Raw genomic sequence first — 18,974 nt, 5'->3', positions numbered from 1 at the left:
GAATAAGTAATTATAAAGGGAAATGAAAAACTTTCAAATCATCATATTGGAAAAAAAATCACAGTGTCCAATTACCAAAAAGATGTAGAACTATAGGAACATTCATACAGTGCTACTAAAAGTAGTTGTATTTATAATAATTTGGCAAGATCTAGTGAAGTTGGAAGATGTGACTCTCTTTGACCCAGCAATTCCATCCATAAGTATTTACAGTCTTTCATGTTTGAGGGAGATGTGCATGAAGATTCACCACAACATTATGACAATGAAAAGTCAAAATGTAAATTAAAATGAATGGAGATAGTACTATCAGTGTGGATAAGTCTCAAAAATAGTATGATTAGGATTGAACTAAAGAGTATTTGGGGGTGAGCATTTGGTACAGTTGTAAAGACACTGGGATGCCCACGTTCCATATCAGAATGTCTGGTTCAAGTCTCAGCTACTCTTTCTAAACCAGCTTCCTGCTATTACACACCCTGAGGGGGCAGCAGATGATGGCTCAGGACTTGGGATCCTGCTAACTACGTGGGAGACCAGGACTGGCCCACCCTAACTATTATGGGCATTTGGGGAGTGAACCAGTGGCTGAAAGATATTTTTCTCTCTTTCTCTCTGTCTCTGCCTTTCAAATAAAAATGAAAATAACTTTAAAGATTACTTTGTATAATAGAGTGCCACGTAAGATTTGGAAACATTATCAATGTCTACAGTTTCCATTGCTAAATACTGTATAGGAAAAATCTGAAAGCATTCATGGAAATAATTAGCAGATTAAGAACAGTGGTGACCTCTGGGGAGGAACAAAATGAGATCAGGGTAAGGGTGCAAATGGAAATATGCTTACTTTTTTATTCTAAAAAAATAAGCAGATATAGGCAGGTGTTATGATGCAGCAGGGTAAGCCACTGCTTGGGATGCCACATTTCATATCTGACTGTCTGGGATCAAGTCTGAACTCTGACTCAACTTCCAATTTAATTTCCCACTAATGTACCTGGGAAGTAGTAGATAATGCCTGAGAACTTGGGTTACTACTGCCCATGTGGGAGGACTGGATAGAGTTCCTGGCTCCTGGATTCAGCCTGGCCCAACCTCAAATCTTTGCAGACATTTGGGGAGTGAATTGGCACATGAAAGATCTCTCTCTCCTTCCCTCTCTGTCACTTTGCCTTTCAAATAAATAAAAATTTTAATACATAAAGAAAATAAGCAAATATAAGCAATTCTTACCATTTGATGAAGCTGATTGTGCTTTTATGAATTGGCTGTTATGTGTTGTACCTTTCTGTGTACTTAAACTATTTCATGATAAAAATGGAGAACATTTACAATCACTGATTTAATGTGTTTTATTAATAATCCCAGATTTTCTATTTTAATTTCTAATTTCATTCTATTGTGATTTGTAAAAATACTTGGTATGTTTTCATTTTTTTAATTTATTGATAATTTTGTGGCCTAATATAAAATCCAGGTAGACTGAGGGAAAAAATGGGTATTCTGATGTTTTTGGGTATAGTGCTGTATATATTTCTGTTAGCTCCCATTGGCTTACAATTTTTTAAGTCCTTTGATTATTGATTTTCTGCCTCATTGTCATATTCATTGTTGAAAGTGTATTGAAGTCTCCAACTACTCTTCTAAAACTGTATTTCTCATTTAATGTCATTTTTTTGCATTATATATTTTGGGGATCTATTGTTAGATGAATTTTATGGACTATGTCTCACCAAAACTCATATGTTGAAGCCCTACTCCTCAGTATGATGGTGTTTGGAGAAAGGTGCCTGTGGGAGGTAACTAGGGTTAGGTGAGGTCATGATGGGTGCCCTTATAAAATAAGTGCCCTTATGAAACAAGACATAAACTCTTTCTCCCTCCCTTTTCCCCCCTCCCCAGCCCCTTCTCTGTCCTTACACAAAGAAGTGGTTGTGTGAACACAATGTGACAAGGTGGCCATTTGCAATACAAGGGGGAAAACCCTCATGAGAAGCAAAACATGCTGGCACCCTTATCTCAGAGTTCAACCTTCCAGAATTGCTAGAAAATAAATTTCAGTTGTTAAACCACCCAATCTATCATATTCAGTTATGACACCTCAAACTGACTATAGTAGTACCTATCCTTATAATTGTGATGTCTACTTAATGAATTGAAGCCTTAATATTTCACCTTGTTCTCAGAGATAATGGAACAGAAACTTCAGTGACCACACACAACAAGAAATACATACTTTGTAAAAATAATTTAGAAAGTCACTATGCAATTGGTGGCTTCAATTCTCAATAAGCATCAAGCAGCAATCCTTGATGAAGGGGAAAAACCTAATTACGGAATTAACAACATTATATTAAAATGTCTACATCACAATGAAAATTACAAAGCATACCGTCACTGATATAACTTAAAAGGAAATTCAGGCACTGGAAATAACAAGAGCTGAAATAAGTAATTCACTTAAAGGAGATCAATGGTGATTTTAAACAGGCAGAAAACTCGACCTGAAAATAAGGCTATTGAAATGGTCTAGCATGAAGAACAGAGAGAAAAAAAAGTATTGCCAAAACTTCCCAAATGTGATGAAGACATGAGAGAACACATCCAAGATTCTCAACAAACTGGAGGATATTTACCCATTATTGTGCCACTTACTGTTTCACAGTGCCAAATGCAGTACCTGCTCTGCTGTAACAGACTAACTTCAAAACATTTTCTCCTTTTTTGCAGGCATACTTTAAGCTTTTCAACAGAGGACAAAGGTGGAACATTGTGGGAGAAAGGAGGCTTCTCTTACAGGTTCTAGCTTGTAGAACCTTTTTGTTTGTCTTTCTCCTCCTGCATGGTCTTTTAGCAACGTGGAAATTTGAGAACACTTTGTGGTGTTCTGCCCCAGCTGTGTATTGAGACATGGAGTCCTTTCATGATTACAGCTTAGCCAAACCCAACTGACTGCTTTCCTGTGCTGTTCCGGGGCAAGCAGCGTTAGCTATCATCCATGGACCTACAGCAGCTCCCAATACCCCCACCACCCCTGCCTCAGGTGCCTGACTGCCAGCCACGGCTCCCCACTTTCAAAATGGTTTATTTCCCATGGCCCTCTCATTGCAGACACTGTATTTTCCAAGGCTTGTGCCTCTACTTCAGCTCTATCATTGCAACTCAACTGTGTTCAGAACAGTTATTTCCTGCTTTTTCAGCTCTGAGTGGTCTTGACAACACCAGAATTCCCCATTATCCAATGAGGCTATATAGCCCCACTTTCTGTAAGGCCTGGATCCCAGTCTGAGAGATTTCACCTTTCACATATATCCTCCCTTGGGTATTCTCCCTCAGCTAGGGTACTCTTTGGAGTTCTCTTACACTTTACCATAGTTTAATGCCTCTTTACACTACTTCTTGGTCCAGAACTAGCAGTAAAGTATACCCTTTAATAGTCACATTCTTTTTTTTTTTTTTTTTTTTGACAGGCAGAGTTAGTGAGAGAGAGAGAGACAGAGACAGAGAGAGAAAGGTCTTCTTCGGTTGATTCACCCCCCAAATGGCGCTGCGCCGATCTGAAGCCAGAAGCCAGGTGCCTCCTCCTGGTCTCTCATGCGGGTGCAGGGCCCAAGCACTTGGGCCATCCTCCACTGCCTTCCCAGGCCACAGCAGAGAGCTGGACTGGAAGAGGGGCAACCGGGACTAGAACCTGGGGTGCCGGCGCTGCTGGAGGAGGATTAGCCAAGTGAACTGTGGCGCTGGCCAATAGTTACATTCTTAGGCTAATTGTAATTAATGATGTATTTGTTATTTCTATACTGTCATGGAAATTATTGTTTATGCAATTGAATATATCATTTCTGATGTTTCATTTAGTCCTAGGGCAACAACTACAATAGCTTTGTTATAATTTTGAAAGCAGAAAGTGTGATGCATACAACTCTATTCTTTTAGTTCAAGATTGCTTTGGCTATTTGGGGTCTTTTGTGGTTTTATTTCTGCGAAAAACAACATTGGAATGTTGACAGATATTGCATTGAATATGTTGATAACTTTGGGTAGTATGTACATTTTAACAATATTCCAATTCATGAACATAATATATTTCCATATGTGTTTTCTTCAGTCTCATTCATCAGTATTTTATGCTTTTCAGTATACAGTTCCTTAAAAACCTTGGCAAGTTTACCCCTAAGTATTTTACTTTTTTTTTTTTTTTTTTTTTTTTTTTTTTTTTTTTTTTTACAGGCAGAGTGGACAGTGAGAGAGAGAGAGAGAAAGGTCTTCTTTTGCCGTTGGTTCACCCTCCAATGGCCGCCGCGGCTGGCGTGCTGCGGCCGGTGCACCACACTGATCCGAAGGCAGGAGCCAGGTGCTTCTCCTGGTCTCCCATGGGGTGCAGGGCCCAAGCACCTGGGCCATCCTCCACTGCACTCCCTGGCCACAGCAGAGGGCTGGCCTGGAAGAGGGGCAACCGGGACAGAATCCGGAGCCCCGACCGGGACTAGAACCCGGTGTGCCGGCGCCGCTAGGCGGAGGATTAGCCTAGTAAGCCGTGGTGCCGGGCCTCCCTAAGTATTTTACATTGTAAATATAAGTGGGATTATTTTCTTAATTTCCTTTTCAGGTAGTTTATTATTAGTAGAAATATTACCGATTTTATATGTTGGTTTTATATCCTGTAACTTTACTGAATATATGTATCAGATCTAACAGCCCCTTAGTGGAGTCTTTAGGGTCTTCTATTTATAAGATAATATCATCACCAAAGAGACAATTTCACTCTTTCTTTCCTATTGATGTGATGGTTTTTTTTCTCTTTTGTTTAATTTCCCTGACTAGTACTCCCAGTACAGGGTAAGAAGTGGAGAAAGTGGGTATTCTTGTCTTATCCCTGATCTTAAAGGAAAAGCATTCAACTTTTCATAAAGCTGTTGACTATAATGTTGGCTATGAGTTTGTCATATATAGCCTTTATTGTGTTGAGGTATATTCCATATAACTAATCTGTCCAGAGTTTTTATGAAGAATTATTGAATTTTGTTAAATGCTTTTTCTGCATCTATTGAGATGACCATATGCTTTTTTAATCCTTTTTGTTAAAGTGGTGTGTCACCCTTATATATATTTGCATATGTTGAACCACCCTTGCATCTCAGGATAAAACCCACTTGATCATGTTGTATGATTCTTTTTGTGTGTTGTTGAATTCCATTAGTAGCATTTTGTTGAAGATTTTTGTATCCATGTTAATCAGAGATACTGGCTTGTAATTTTCTTTCAGTGTCTTTTGTCTGGCTTTGGCATCAGGGTAATACTGGACTCATAAAATGAATTTGAAAGTATCCCTTCAACTTCAATTTTTGGGAAAGTTTAAGAAGGATTAGTTGGCTAGCACCTCAGCTCACTAGGCTAATCCTCCGCCTGTGGCACCGGCACCCTGGGTTCTAGTCCCAGTTGGGGCGCCGGTTCTGTCCTGGTTGCTCCTCTTCCAGTCCAGCTCTCTGCTGTGGCCCGGGAAGGCAGTGGAGGATGGCCCAAGTGCTTGGGCCCTGCACCCACATGGGAGACCAGGAGGAGGCACCTGGCTTCTGGCTTCGGATGGGCGCAGTGTGCCGGCCATAACAGCCATTTAGGGGGTGAACCAATGGAAGGAAGACCTTTCTCTCTGTCTCTCTCTCTCTCTCACTGTGTAACTCTGCCTGTCAAAAAAGAAAAGAAGAAGGAGGAGGAGGAGAAGTCTTCCTTTAATGTTTGTTACATTTCACTTGTAAAGCCATCTGAACCCAAGTTTTTCTTAGTTGGGAGGCTTTTTGTTATTGATTTGATCATAGTTTCCACTCTTATGATCCAGTGTTTTTTTTTTTTTTTTTTTTTTTTTTTTTTTTTTGACAGGCAGAGTGGACAGTGAGAGAGAGAGACAGAGAGAGAAAGGTCTTCCTTTGCCGTTGGTTCACCCTCCAATGGCCGCCGCTGCAGCCGGCGCACCGCGCTGATCCGATGGCAGGAGCCAGGATCCAGGTGCTTTTCCTGGTCTCCTATGGGGTGCAGGGCCCAAGCACCTGGGCCATCCTCCACTGCACTCCCTGGCCATAGCAGAGAGCTGGCCTGGAAGAGGGGCAACCGGGACAGAATCTGGCGCCCCGACCGGGACTAGAACCTTGTGTGCCGGCGCCGCAAGGTGGAGGATTAGCCTATTGAGCCACGGCGCCGGCCCATGATCCAGTGTTGATAGGTTGTATGATATAGGAACTTACCTGTTTCTTCTAGGTTATTCAATTTGTTGTAACATAATTGTTCATAGTAATATATTATGATCCCTTGTTATTTATATGGTATCTGTTAGAATGTCTCTCTCATTTCTTATTTTGAGTCTTGTCTCTTTTTTTCCTAGTTAGGAAAAGTTAGGGGGATAAAGGGCCTGTCAATTGTCTTTTTTTTTTTTTTCAGTCCCAAATAAGGTGAGTTTTATTCAATCACTTGAGAGACTTAGGACCCCTTGACAGACGAGCGACAAACCATGAGCGGCCACCCAGGTTCTCGCCAGCTCCGTTGTGCACCACAGGACCTGAGGGGAGCCAAGGAAGCAGCGTGGGCTGGCGCGGGGCATCCAGGTCAGCATCAGAACTCATGGTCCAGTGGGCGGGCTGTCAATTGTTTATCTTGAAAAAATTCAACTCCTATTTTTATTGATTTTTTTCTAGTTTCTATTTCATTTATTTATTTCTGATCTGATATTTGTAATTTACTTTGCTCTTTTTTAAAAATTTATTTGAGAGGTAGAGCTACAGAAGAGGGAGAGACAGAGAGGTCTTCCATCCCATGGTTCACTCCCCAAATGGCCACAAAGGCTGGAGCTGGGCCAATCTGGAGCCTGGAGCCAGGAGTCAGGAGATTTTTCTGGGCCTTCCATGTGATTGCAGGGCCCCAACCCCTTGGGCCATCTTCTGTTGCGGTTGATTTCTTCTGAGATGAGGAGCGTGGTCGGGGCAAGAGGCATGGAGTCACCACCCAGACCCGGGGAGTCAGGTGAAAGCGGGCCAGAGCCAAGCAGCCCGCAGACTCGTTTATTTCAGTTAGTACAACAGCTTATATAGCCAAGGCAGCCAATCCGGTCAAGGGGGGTTTATGCCCTAACCAATCACAGCCTGTTGCCAGGCAGTATCCGAAGCCATCCAATCACAGCCTGTTGCCAGGCAGGCTCCATTGCCAGGTGGGTTTCAAAGCCATTCCTGAGTAACTGACACTCGTTTGTCAGGGCCATCTTGGCATTTCACCACAATCTTCTACCACTTTCCCAGGCCATAATCAGAGAGCTGGATTGGAAGAGGAGCAGCCTGGATTCAAACTGGCACCACAGGCGGAGGCTTAGCCTACTACACCACAGTGCTGGCCCCTGTTTCACTCTTCTAACTTTGGTCTTGGTTTGTTTTTCTAGATCCTTGAGGTCCAATGTGAGATTATTTGAAATCTTTCTTCTTTTTTTTTTTTTAAATTTATTTATTTTACTTGAAAGTCAGAGTTACACAGAGAAAGAAGTAGAGGCAGAGAGAAAGAGAAAGGTGTCTTCTACCCGCTGGTTCACTCCCCAGCTGGCCGCAACGGCCGGAGCTGCGCTAATCTGAAGCCAGGAGCCAGGAGTTCTTCCAGGTCCCCATGCGGGTGCAGGGGCCCAAAGACTTGGGCCATCTTCTGCTGCTTTCCCAGGCCATAGCAGAGAGCTGGTTCAGAAGAGGAGCAGCCGGGACCCTAACCGGCGCCCATATGGGATGCTGGCACTGCAGGCGGAAGTTTTACTTGCTACACCGCAGCGCTGGCCCCTCTTTCTTCTTCTTTTTAAATGTTGGCTTATTGGGGCTGGTGCTGTGGTACAGTGGGTTAACGCCCTGGCCTGAAGCACTGGCATCTCAAATAGGCGCTGGTTCTAGCCCCAGCTGCTTCACTTCCCATCCAGCTCTCTGCTATGGCCTGGGAAAGCAGTAGAAGATGGCCCAAGTCCTTGGGCCCCTGCACCCACATGGGAGACCTGGAGGAAGCTCCTGGATCCTGGCTTTGGATCAGTGCAGCTCCGGCTGTTGTGGCCAAATGGGGAGTGAACCAGCAGATGGAAGGCCTCTCTCTCTCTCTCTCTCTCTCCTCTCTGTGTAACTTATAAATAATAAATAAATCTTTAAATGTTGGCTTATTTTTATTTATTTTAAAGGCAGAATGACAGAGAGACAGATAAAGACAGAGAAAGCTTCCATCCACTGGTTCACTTCCCAAATGCCTGAAACAGCCAGAGCTGGGTCACACTGAAACCAGGAGCCAGGAACTTGATCTAGATCTCCCTTGGGGGTGGCAGAGGCTCAAGTACCGAGCCATCATCTGCTGCCTCCTAGTGTGTACATTAGTAGGAGGCTGGATTGAAGCAGAGGTGGAACTCAATCCCAGGCCCTCTGATATGGGATGCAGGTGTCCCAAGCATCACCCTACTCTGCTGTACCACAACTGTCCTTTCTTTTAGTGAATTTGTCACTATAAATCTTTTAGAACTGCTTTTGCTGCTTCCTATACATTTTACTATGTTGTTTTTCCATTTCCATTTGTCTCACAGTATTTTAAAATTTCCTTTATTTTTTCTGCAACTCTATCAGTTGTACAAGAGCATGTTGTCTAATTTCCATAATGTTGTGAATTTTCCAAGATTTCTCCTGTTACTGATTTCTAGTTGGATGCTATTGTAATTGGGGTTACTTGGCATGATTATAATCTTCATAAAGTTGGTAAGACTTGTTTTATGGCTTCCTGGAGAATATTTCTTGTGCATTTAAGAAAGTGTGCCCTGTGTGGTGTTGGGCATTTTGGTCTAAAGTTTAATCAAGTTTAAAGTTTCTTTATTCTCTGTGTAAATGATCTGTCCATTGTTGAAACTGGAGTATCAAGTTCCCCTGTTATTCTTGTATTCCATTCTTTCTCTTGAAATCATTATTTACTTATAATGATTGTTTTATATATTTAGAGCCTCTGACATTGGATGCATGTGTATTTATAATTGTCGCATCTTGATGAGTGGATCTTTTTACCATAATATTATAAGCCTTCTTAATCTATTTTTGCAGTTTTTTACTTCGTGTCTGTTTGGTCTAATGTAAATTTAGCTATCACCGTTTCGTTTTTATTCCCATTTGCATGTAATCTATTGTCCCATTCCTTTTCTTTCATTATGTTTTCTGTACTAATAAGGTATATTTATTTCTTTTTACCAATTCTGTCACTATTTCTTTCCATTAGATAATTTGGTAATTATTGATAGATAAGAATTTGTTACTGACATTTTGTAAGTTATTTTCTGGTTTTATAAATCCTTTGTTTCTTCCTGTCTTGCTGTTTGCCTTTGTGGTTTTTTTGTGGTAGTAGTATACGCTGAATCTTTTCTTTTTCAATTTTGTGCAACTGTTATAGGTTTTTGGTTTTGTGGTTACTTTGAGGCTTACATAAAATATCGTATAATTATAACAAGCTAGTTTAAGGTAATAACGCCAGAACTTTAATGGTACAGAAACATGCTTTGCTTTCATCCCATTACCCCCATCTCTTCCATAATATTGATGTCAACATTTCCATTTTTTCATAACTTCTGCCCCTCAATAGTTTATTGTAGCTACAACTGATTTTAATAGTTTGTCTTTTAACCTGAACAGTATAGATAAAATTGCTTTACACATCATCCTTATAGTATTAGGATATTTTGGATGTGAACATGTATTACATATACTATTTGGTTTTTACTTTCATATTTTATGTTAGTTAGCAGTCATTTGTTACAGCTAAAATAATTTTCTATCAATTCCCAGAAGACATTTCTAGAAGTAATGGACTTACTTAGCATTGGTGAAACAATTTTATTTCTTACTCATTTCCTAAAGACAGCTAAGCCAGGCAAATATTCACAGCTTCCAGTTTTTATTCCGGTTCTACACTTTGAATGCAATGTTTCATTCTCATCTGTTTTTGCCGAACGCCTGCTGATAAACAGTCTGGCAAATATCTAGAAATGCCTTAGAGTGTGATATGTGTCTTACCTCTTCTTTCAGATTTCTTTCTTGTTCTTTGGTTTTACAGTTATTTATTTATTTGTCTATTTATAAATGAAAGGGATGGAGGGATGGGGGGGAGGGGCCATGGCAGAGAGAAAGTTAGAAGCAGAGAGAGAGGGAGAGAAAGAATGAATATCCCATCTGCGGATATACTCCCCAGATTTCTGCAACATCTAGGGCTGGGCCAGGCTAAAACCAGGAGCCAGGAATCCAATGTCTAGATCTCCCACAGGGAGGTTGGCAAGGACCACACCTTCTGCACTGCAAGAAGCTGGAATCATGAGTAGAGCTGGGATTCGAACCCAAGCTCTGCACTCCAATATGGAATGTGGGCATCCCAACCAACATCTTAACCACTTCACCAAATGGCTGCCCCAAGTCTTGGTTATTTGACATTTTGATGATGATGGTTCTTGGTGAACCCCTCTTTGGGTTAAATTTCACCAGAGCTCATTGCACTTCCTATATATTGATGTTGTCTTATCCCAGGTTTGGGATAATTTCAGCTGATATTTCTTTAAATGTGCCTTATGGTTTTTTTTTTTTTAAGTATATTCTCCTTTTTGAAACCCTACAATGTAAATTTTAGGCCTCTTGATGGTGTTCTAAAATTCCCATAAACCTTCTTTCATTGTTTCTTTTTGCTTCTCTGTAGCTCTGGTCACACTGACTACTGCAATACCCTAGGTCGGTGTCCCTGAGGTGTGGAAGAAAAGGAGCCTTTTGGGAATTATCAGAGTTGGTCTCTGCTGTTGTCCACTGTAGTAGATTCAGCGGATGGTTGGGACTCTCAGGAGTCCAGGATTGTGGACTAAGATATAGAAATTGCATCAGGAGCCCAGGATGCTCCCGCAGGTTCCCCCGCTGTGAGCTGCCCTGAGGGTGTTCTAGTGACTCACAGGAGTCTGCTTCATGACAAGAAGGGTGGGACTGCTTGTGTTTCTTTGGGCTGCTGTCTCAGCTGAGATTCTTCTGCAGCAAGAGCCTGAAGAGCTGCCTCTGTGCTTGTACGTGGGGAAGAACGAGGTTTCCACTCTGGACTGGGGCTTCCCTAAGTCCTACACCTCTTGGTGACCCTGTCCCCCTGTATTTCTCTTTTGCCCATGTGGCTGGATGTGATTTTGTTTTCAGTGGTGGTTTCTGTCTGGGTTTGTGAAGGTAAGCAGGAGTTAAGGAGTTGCCTCAGAACACGAGGATAGGAATCCCCTCCCCAATTCTGAGGTGGCACACTACAAGAATACCACTGCTTCCAAAAAAGAAAAACCTCTCAAGAAACTCATTTGAGACTTACAGAGGAGGAATAAAGAGAGGGTAACAAAGATGCTGATGACTCCTTTACTTTCTTCACCTCCTGTAACGTGGAGAAGAGGAAAGTCATTTGGAACAGTATTAGTAACTAAAGCTCCAGCTTTATGGAAAATCCGTGTTTGCACATGAACTTATGGACCACATTTGCACAGATGTTCAAGATCCATGATCCTGTGTGGCTTCCAGCCTTTCCTACCCCTTGCCTCACCTTGTCTTTCATATCCTTCATGGACCCTGATTAGTGGATGAGTGTGTGACTATTGTGAACCAATAAGGTTCCCCCAAAAAAGAATGACAAGGTTGGGAGGGAAATCTATTCCTCATTCCACACATATTTCCAAATGACTTGGATGGTGGGAAGACCATAGTATTCTGGGTTTACATATCTTCTGTGTGCAAACTAACTGTTCATATAAATGACCAAACTATAGCTAGAAAGTTCACACAGGATTCAGTGTATCCACCTGTAGCCAGCCTAGGCCTTCTAATAAACCTCACCATATCACTGGCTCTTTTCATTCTTGAATGACAGTCACTCCTGTTTTGCTGTGTGACTATCTAACATCTCTGAATCTTTTGCCTCCCTGTTTCCATCAAGAAATTAGTCAACCCTGTGGGAGTAGGGGTAAGAAGGTGTGGTGTCCTGGAGTGCAAACGTTTCTCCTTTAAGACACCACTGCTTTGTTCTCTGCAACCTTCTAAGATACTAATCTGGTCGTTAGCACAGCTCCAGTTCTTTCTTTTCTTCTTTTCCTCCTTCCCTCTCTCCATCTATTCCTCTCTGCTTTCCTCCCTTTCTTGTCTTTTTATTTGAAAGGCAGACATAGACAGAGATCTTCCATCTACTGGTCAGTTCCCCAAGTACTGTCAACAGCTGGGATTGGGACGGGTGGAAACGGGGGGCTGAGAAGTCAGTCCAGACCTTCCATGTGAGTGGCAGGGAGGAGACCACCCTAGCCATCACCTGCTGTGTCCTAGGAGCATGGCTACTCTTGTGGTCCCAGGTACAGTTATTCTGTCCTTTCACCTTTTCTGGGGTTGTAAATCCTGCTGGGAAGCATACCTTGATGTCACTGTCACTCTTGGAATCATCAACTGCTTCCTCTGAAACACACTGTCACCCCATCTGACCCTCTGTGTTTCCAGTATACATGTGGCCCACGAGATACTGCTATACCTTGTACTCTTATTTCTGTTTGTGCCTTCTCAAGGCCAGGACCTCCTAGGCTAAGCTCTGAGAGAGGTGATAGACTCAGTATCAAAGAGTTTTCAACTGACATCTTCCTTTGGAGATCCAGGAATCTTCACCCCCTCTTTACCTCATCCGGATTCTTCTGCAACCCGCTCTTACTCCATTAGTCTACTTCAGATTCAAGATCTATAGAAGAATCCAGTGTGTTTACTTCACGCCATGAAGTTGGCCACACCATAGCAGAGGTAACAGTTGATCAGGTCTTTGGAGGAAGAACCCTGGGGACCTCCCTCCTGCCTGCTCTGTCCTTTGCACCCCTCCCTTTCTACCCCAGTTCAAGCAGCCCTACTACTGCACATGCTTGTGCCTGGAGTGTGTTCTTGTGGCCCAGAGACCACCTAGGGATATGTTGCTGAGGCACTGAGGAGCAGGAGCCTGTGTGGCACTGAGAGGGAGTTGGCCTTTAGCCTGTCCAGTGTAGTAGGGAAAGTAGAAGAATCCAGGAGAGCGATAGGAAGCAGCAATAGGAAACTAAGATAGAATTTGGTAGTTGCTTGCCTGCAATTAACTATGCCCTGCCTCCTATTTGGCTAATGTGCATCCATTTTTCATCTTTTTTGTTTCATCTGTTATCATTAAACGTTCCTTGAGATAATCTCACTTCAGAAGTGTATATTTTAAGTGCTACTCTCCAAATGCATCATCACTTTTTTTTTTTTTTTTTTTGACAGGCAGAGCGGACAGTGAGAGAGAGAGAGACAGAGAGAAAGGTCTTCCTTTGCCGTTGGTTCACCCTCCAATGGCCGCCGCGGCCGGCGCACCGCGCTGATCCGATGGCAGGAGCCAGGAGCCAGGTGCTTTTCCTGGTCTCCCATGGGGTGCAGGGCCCAAGCACCTGGGCCATCCTCCACTGCACTCCCTGGCCACAGCAGAGGGCTGGCCTGGAAGAGGGGCAACCGGGACAGAATCCGGCACCCCGACCGGGACTAGAACCCGGTGTGCCGGCGCCGCTAGGCGGAGGATTAGCCTAGTGAGCCGCGGCGCCGGCTCAGCATCATCACTTTTTAACAAGCCTTATATAAGTTCTTTGTCTCAATCCAGTAAATAGGGCAGCTATATGCTGGCTCCTTCTAAAGTCTCCTGTGTAAGCCGTTGTGTCTTTTCATTGTGGTTATACTTTTTAACTTTTTCAAAATTTATACTTTGAGACTCTTTTTACCCACTCTTCCTGGCACACACATACACCTTCAAGACAGGATGGGGTGTGGCCTCTGCTCATGCCTAACGACGCACAAGACCCCCCCTGGAACCGAGGGATAGTCACATTCCACCCCTATACTGGCAAGTTTCCACTGACAAGGGCAAAACCCTGTTCACTCTTGGGTCAAGGCAGGGTCCTTTATGCTCCAGAGCAAGGAAGAGCTATGCCTCCTTTTAGGCCAAATTTGGGACCCTGTATCCCTTTAAATGATGACAGTGCCCAGGCCACCAAATCTGCTTCCACAGGCTTCAAAGTCTAGGCATCAAGCCAAGGAAGAAAGTGAGAGCTGATGTTCAGTGCAACTTGGGTTAGCCCACAGCCTTTCTTTTACTAATCCAAAAATTCATGGTACTATGGTTACCTGGGGTTCCTTTCTCAAATTCCCTGCCCAGAGAGGGCACTCTCATAAGGGTTGCTGATGGCCACCGAAACAAGATATAGAGCACTGTCATCACAACAAAATCTTCAGTAGCCCCTACAGCCAACTGTTTTCTGATGTATAACTCAATGCATTTGCTTTGCCTGTTCTTGACCTTCTCAGAACTGAAATTATTCATGATGTGCTCTTTTGTGAATACTTTTTAAAAAAGATTTACTTTATTTGAAAGGCAGAGTTAGAAAGAGAGAGAGAGAGAGAGAGAGAGAGAGAGAGAGAAATATCTTCCATATACTGGTATACTTTCCAAATGGCCCTAACAGTTGGGCTCGGGTGGGCCAGGCTAAAGCCAGGAGCCAGGAGCTTCATCTAGGTCTCCCACATGGGTGGCAAGGACCCAAGTACTTGAACAATCACCTGCTTCCTCCCAGGATGCACATTAGCAGGAAGCTAGATCAGAAACGGAGCCAAGACTCAAACTCAGGCAACTCCAATATGGGATGGCAGGTGTCCCTAGTGACTCTTAACTCTTGTGCCACAATGCCTGCCTCCTAAACAATGTCTTAACTGTTAGGTCAAACACCAACCCTGAGACTTTAATTCCCAGCGTAAGATCTGCTAAGGTTCTCTTTCTCTCTGCCTTTACCAGTGATATTTTATCAACTTGCGGCTTCCTCACCAGTCTAGTCATAGAGTAAGAACAAGCCAGGTTGGGGCCAGCGCTATGGTGCAACAGGGTAAAGCCCTGGCCTAAAGCACCAGCATCTCATATGGGCGCTGGTTCTAGTCCTGGCTGCTCCTCTTCCGATCCAGCTCTCCGCTATTGCCTGGGAAAGCAGTAGAAAATGGCCCAAGGGCTTGCGCCCCTGCACCCACATGGGAGACCCGGAGGAAGCTCCTGGCTCCTGGCTTTGGATGGGTGCAGCTCTGGCTGTTGTTGCCATCTGGGGAGTGAACCAGCAGATAGAAGACCTCTATCACTGTCTCTACCTCTCTCTGTAACTCTGTCTTTCAAATAAATAAAATAAATTTTTTTAAAAAAAGAACAAGCCAGGCATGTAACAGACTCTCTCTATATAATTGGTCATTTGTATTAATTACTATAATACTTCAAAGCACTTCATGAAGCACTTGTATTGATTCAGATGAAGCAAGACTCTTCAACTCTTTCAAATTTCAAAAATCTAGCGGAGCTATAGGCCTTTACTTCTCCCAACATGTGAAAGAAAAAGAAACTGCTAATAATCCGATATGATCTGACAGAACAACCTCACACGTTAGGAACCTGTTTGGGAATTCAGAAATGTCAATTAAAAGCATCTTTACCACAGCACTGAAGCCATCTGTTTATGCAGAACAAACGCAGCAGCTAAACACAACAAACTTTATTCAGTATCTCACACACTTTATAAAGGGTGAAGAGTAAGGGGGCTGACAGAGATGTGTGCATTGCAAGGTTTGACTGGGGCTGGGAAATCTGCTTCCAAGTCAACCCACTTGGTTATAGGAAGGCCACAGTTGCTCCCAGGCTGTCGGCTGAAGCCCAGAGTTCCTTGCTACCTGGGCCTCTCCAATGGGCTAGCTAGTGTCCTCATGATGTAGCCACTACTCCTGGAGTAAGTTATTGGGGTGGAGGAGCTTTCAAACTGCAGTGACTTTTATAACCTAATCTCAGTGACATGCCATCACTTCTGCATTCTATTAGTCTCACAGACCAACACACAAGAGTGTGAATGCTAGCAAGTAGGAATACTAGGAAGTCATTGGGAACAATTGCTTTTTCTTTTCAAGATTTATTTATTTATTTGAAAGGTAAAGTTGTGGAGAAAGAGGGAGAGAGAGAAGGAGAGATGTCTTCCATCTACTGTTCATTCCTCTGATGGCCACAAGAGCCAGGGCTGGGCCAGGCCGAAGCCAGGAGCCTGAATCATTTTCAAGGCCAGTTATTACACCAGGAACTATGATAACCAGTTGGAATCCAGGCCAGCATGTGGTGCATTGGGTTCAACTGCTAGATCATAAATCTACAATGCTGGCATCCTATGTAAGCACCAGTTCAGGTCCCAGCAGCTCCACTTCTGATCCAGCTCCCTGAATGTGCTTGGGAAAGCAGAAGATGGCCCAAAAGTGCTTGGCCCCTCACCACCCTCGTGGGAGACCAGGTTGGAGTTCCAGGCTCCTGGCTTTGGCCTGGCCCAGTCCTGGACATTGTGGCCATTTGGGGAGTGAACCAGCAGTTGGAAAATGTGTCTCTCCCTCTCTAACTCTGCCTTCCAAATAAAGAAATCTTTTAAAAAAATTAAAAAGAGCTATTTTCATAAGCAATCATTTCTAGATGCCCCGCGGCTAGCAGTTCTTTGTTTTTCCCTGTGTAACGCTGGTCATATGTGCCCCATAAATATGCACACATGCACAAAAGAGACACCTTGCTTCTCTCTCCTTCCCTGCCCCTAGAGAAGTTCCCATGCCTGTGATGGGCAGAGCACTGCTTTAGGTTTTATTCAAGACAAGGCTAGCTAATGCTGTCAGTACCTGGGATCCCCTCACTTCCTCTTCCTCTGGGCACTCACCATTCCCCTAGGTAGACTACTGGTTTCTTATTTACAGACTGCCTCAGAACTGCCTGCCAGGCAGACTGGAAATGTTGGCTGGTCTGTTTAAGATTTATTTATTTATTTGAAAGTTAGAGTTACAGAGAGGCAGAGGCAGAGAGAGAAAAGGGTGTGTGTGTGGTGTATCTTCCACCTTCTGGTGCACTCCCCAGATGGCCACAACGGCCGGAACTGCGCTGATCTGAAGCCAGGAGCTTCTTCCGGGTCTCCCATGTCGGTGCAGGGGCCATACATAGCAGGGAGCTGGATTGGAAGTGGAGCAGCCAGGTGCAGACAGCCCCAATGCTAGTGTTTTAACATCTCTGGAATAGTTCGTAAACAACGAAGAGGGTGAACTGGGATATAAATATCCAGCTTCATCGGCCGTTAGGTGGGGTAACGTGGAGATGGTTTCTACAAACTCCCAGGGGTAATGTGTTCATTGAAGTATTGGGTGCTGGTTTCTATCCCACCCCTTTCTCACTTTCCCATCTCTATCTGCCAAAAAAACTACCTGCACTCACGGATAGACACGAGGGTCTGCTTCTGGTGAACATAAAGACCTTGCTTTCAATATTTTCTTTATATCAATAATCACCCAAGAAAACCTTACTCTCCCCTCCGGCGTCCCCGCCCTTTCCTCGTAGCCCCGCCCTCTCCGTGAAAGTCACGCCCCGTCCTCAGGCCGCCGCAGGTTCCCCGCAAGAGGACCGAGTAAGCTGGCGGCTCCTCACCTCCCAGAGCTGGCCTAGAAAGTTTTAGCAAGCCATATTGGAAGCGTCTCCTCGGAGATGGCCGCACCCTGTCACGTAAGAAGCGGTAAAAACGTACGCGGCCATCTTGTTTCTCTCTGGACTGCTGGAGACAAAGAAAACACAGCTTCGAGGTCCGCGCGCCTCCACCTTGGTGACAGGAGGTTTGGGAGTGTAAGATGAGTAGGAGTAGCGATGACACTTCTGTCTAGGGATCCAGGGGCACTCGTTTCTCCCTACCGTAAGATAGCTAGCCAAGGGCTCAGCGGCTCGTTGTACGGCAAGAATTTAAACATGGCCGCTCCCAGCCTGAACTTGTCAAACGGGTGCGGCCATCAAAGCTCTGAAACCCAGAATCCTGTTCTCCGAAAGGTTGCCAGGTAGCGGCCGACAGCCTCCAAGTCGCGACTGAGCCTGCGCAACGGCCACTCAGGATGAGAAGACCTTATACCGCGGTGAGGAGGTGTGGTGTAGCCATCCATTTCTGGTTAAGAGCGCGGACCCAGGATAAAAGAGATCTGTTAGCTTAAAGAACAGGCAGAGAGCTGTGTATGATGGTGAGTGGAAGACTACGGTGGCCCAACTGGGTCAGTTATGGGTACCTGTAGGGGTCAGTCCGAGGGAACGGAAGGGTTAAGTGATGGGGCGTTTGAGTGTCGGTTGCGTTCCGCGGTGGTGGGCGGAGGTTTGTGGGAGTCAGTGGCAGATCTCTTTGAAGATGAACTTGGAGTATGCAGGAATTACTAAATGAGTGTTCCAGCAGACGTCTTGATTGGCAGGATGCGTTGGGAGCTTCGTGATTCTGCAGTCAAGTGGATTTCGTGGAAGGCATTGATTTGGAGAGCATTAGGGCTCCGTGACTGGAAGCCTTAGAGGGTCAGTGATGAGACGTTCTAAGTTCTGTGGATAATAAAAGTTTGGTGACTGGAATTCGTGATTGCAGAAGCTCTGGGGTTCAGTGATGAGAGAGGGTCACTGGGAATCAATGTTTTGGAGAAATGCTGTGGGCCGTTACTGTTTGGGATTTACTTAAGATAGTCGACGACTGAATTAATGATTGGACTTCCATAGATCAGGGAACAGGGAATGGAGGGATCAGTGGCAGTTAGAGGTTGGGACTGCCAGTTGTGGGGGGAGAGATGAGATTGAGTTGGCCAGCAATCGAACCCCAGGGATTAGAATAACATTGGAAATGTGTGTGTGTGTGTGTGTGTGAGAGAGAGAGAGAGAGAGAGAGAGAGACACCTATCTGAATCACTGTTTGGCAATCAGATAGGATCATTGAGCTTTGTAGTCACTAAACAGAAGTCAGGTTTGAACATATGGGGGTATTAGTGTCTGTGAGAACCTCCGGGTTGGAGATCAGAGGCCTGGGGTTGGGGGACACCATAAAATTCTATGCTTAGGAGGCTTATGGGGGTTGGTGTTGAGGA

The 18,974-nt window shown here is 44.2% G+C and overlaps 1 protein-coding gene across 9 annotated transcripts in view; it reads left to right on the top strand.

Annotated features, from left to right (window-relative positions):
• The window catches only part of ZNF793 (zinc finger protein 793), a 62,127-nt gene that overhangs the window by 17,248 nt on the left and 25,905 nt on the right, over positions 1 to 18,974 (top strand). The window contains exon 1 of one of the 9 annotated variants that reach the window (XM_070062371.1): positions 17,073 to 18,098. The exons of 1 other annotated variant lie outside the window; for it this stretch is intronic. The gene's annotated coding sequence lies outside the window, so the exon portion shown is untranslated. Of the gene's footprint in view, positions 1 to 17,072; positions 18,099 to 18,130; positions 18,418 to 18,974 lie in introns of those variants that run through there. 7 more of the 9 variants (XM_070062370.1, XM_070062366.1, XM_070062367.1 and 4 more) reach the window with 7 other exon arrangements.

The sequence above is a fragment of the Oryctolagus cuniculus genome, chromosome 18 (genome assembly GCF_964237555.1).
Source record: "Oryctolagus cuniculus chromosome 18, mOryCun1.1, whole genome shotgun sequence".
NCBI lineage: Eukaryota > Metazoa > Chordata > Mammalia > Lagomorpha > Leporidae > Oryctolagus > Oryctolagus cuniculus.
Note: the sequence above shows the minus strand (reverse complement) of the source record. Positions and strands in the feature narration are given on the sequence as shown.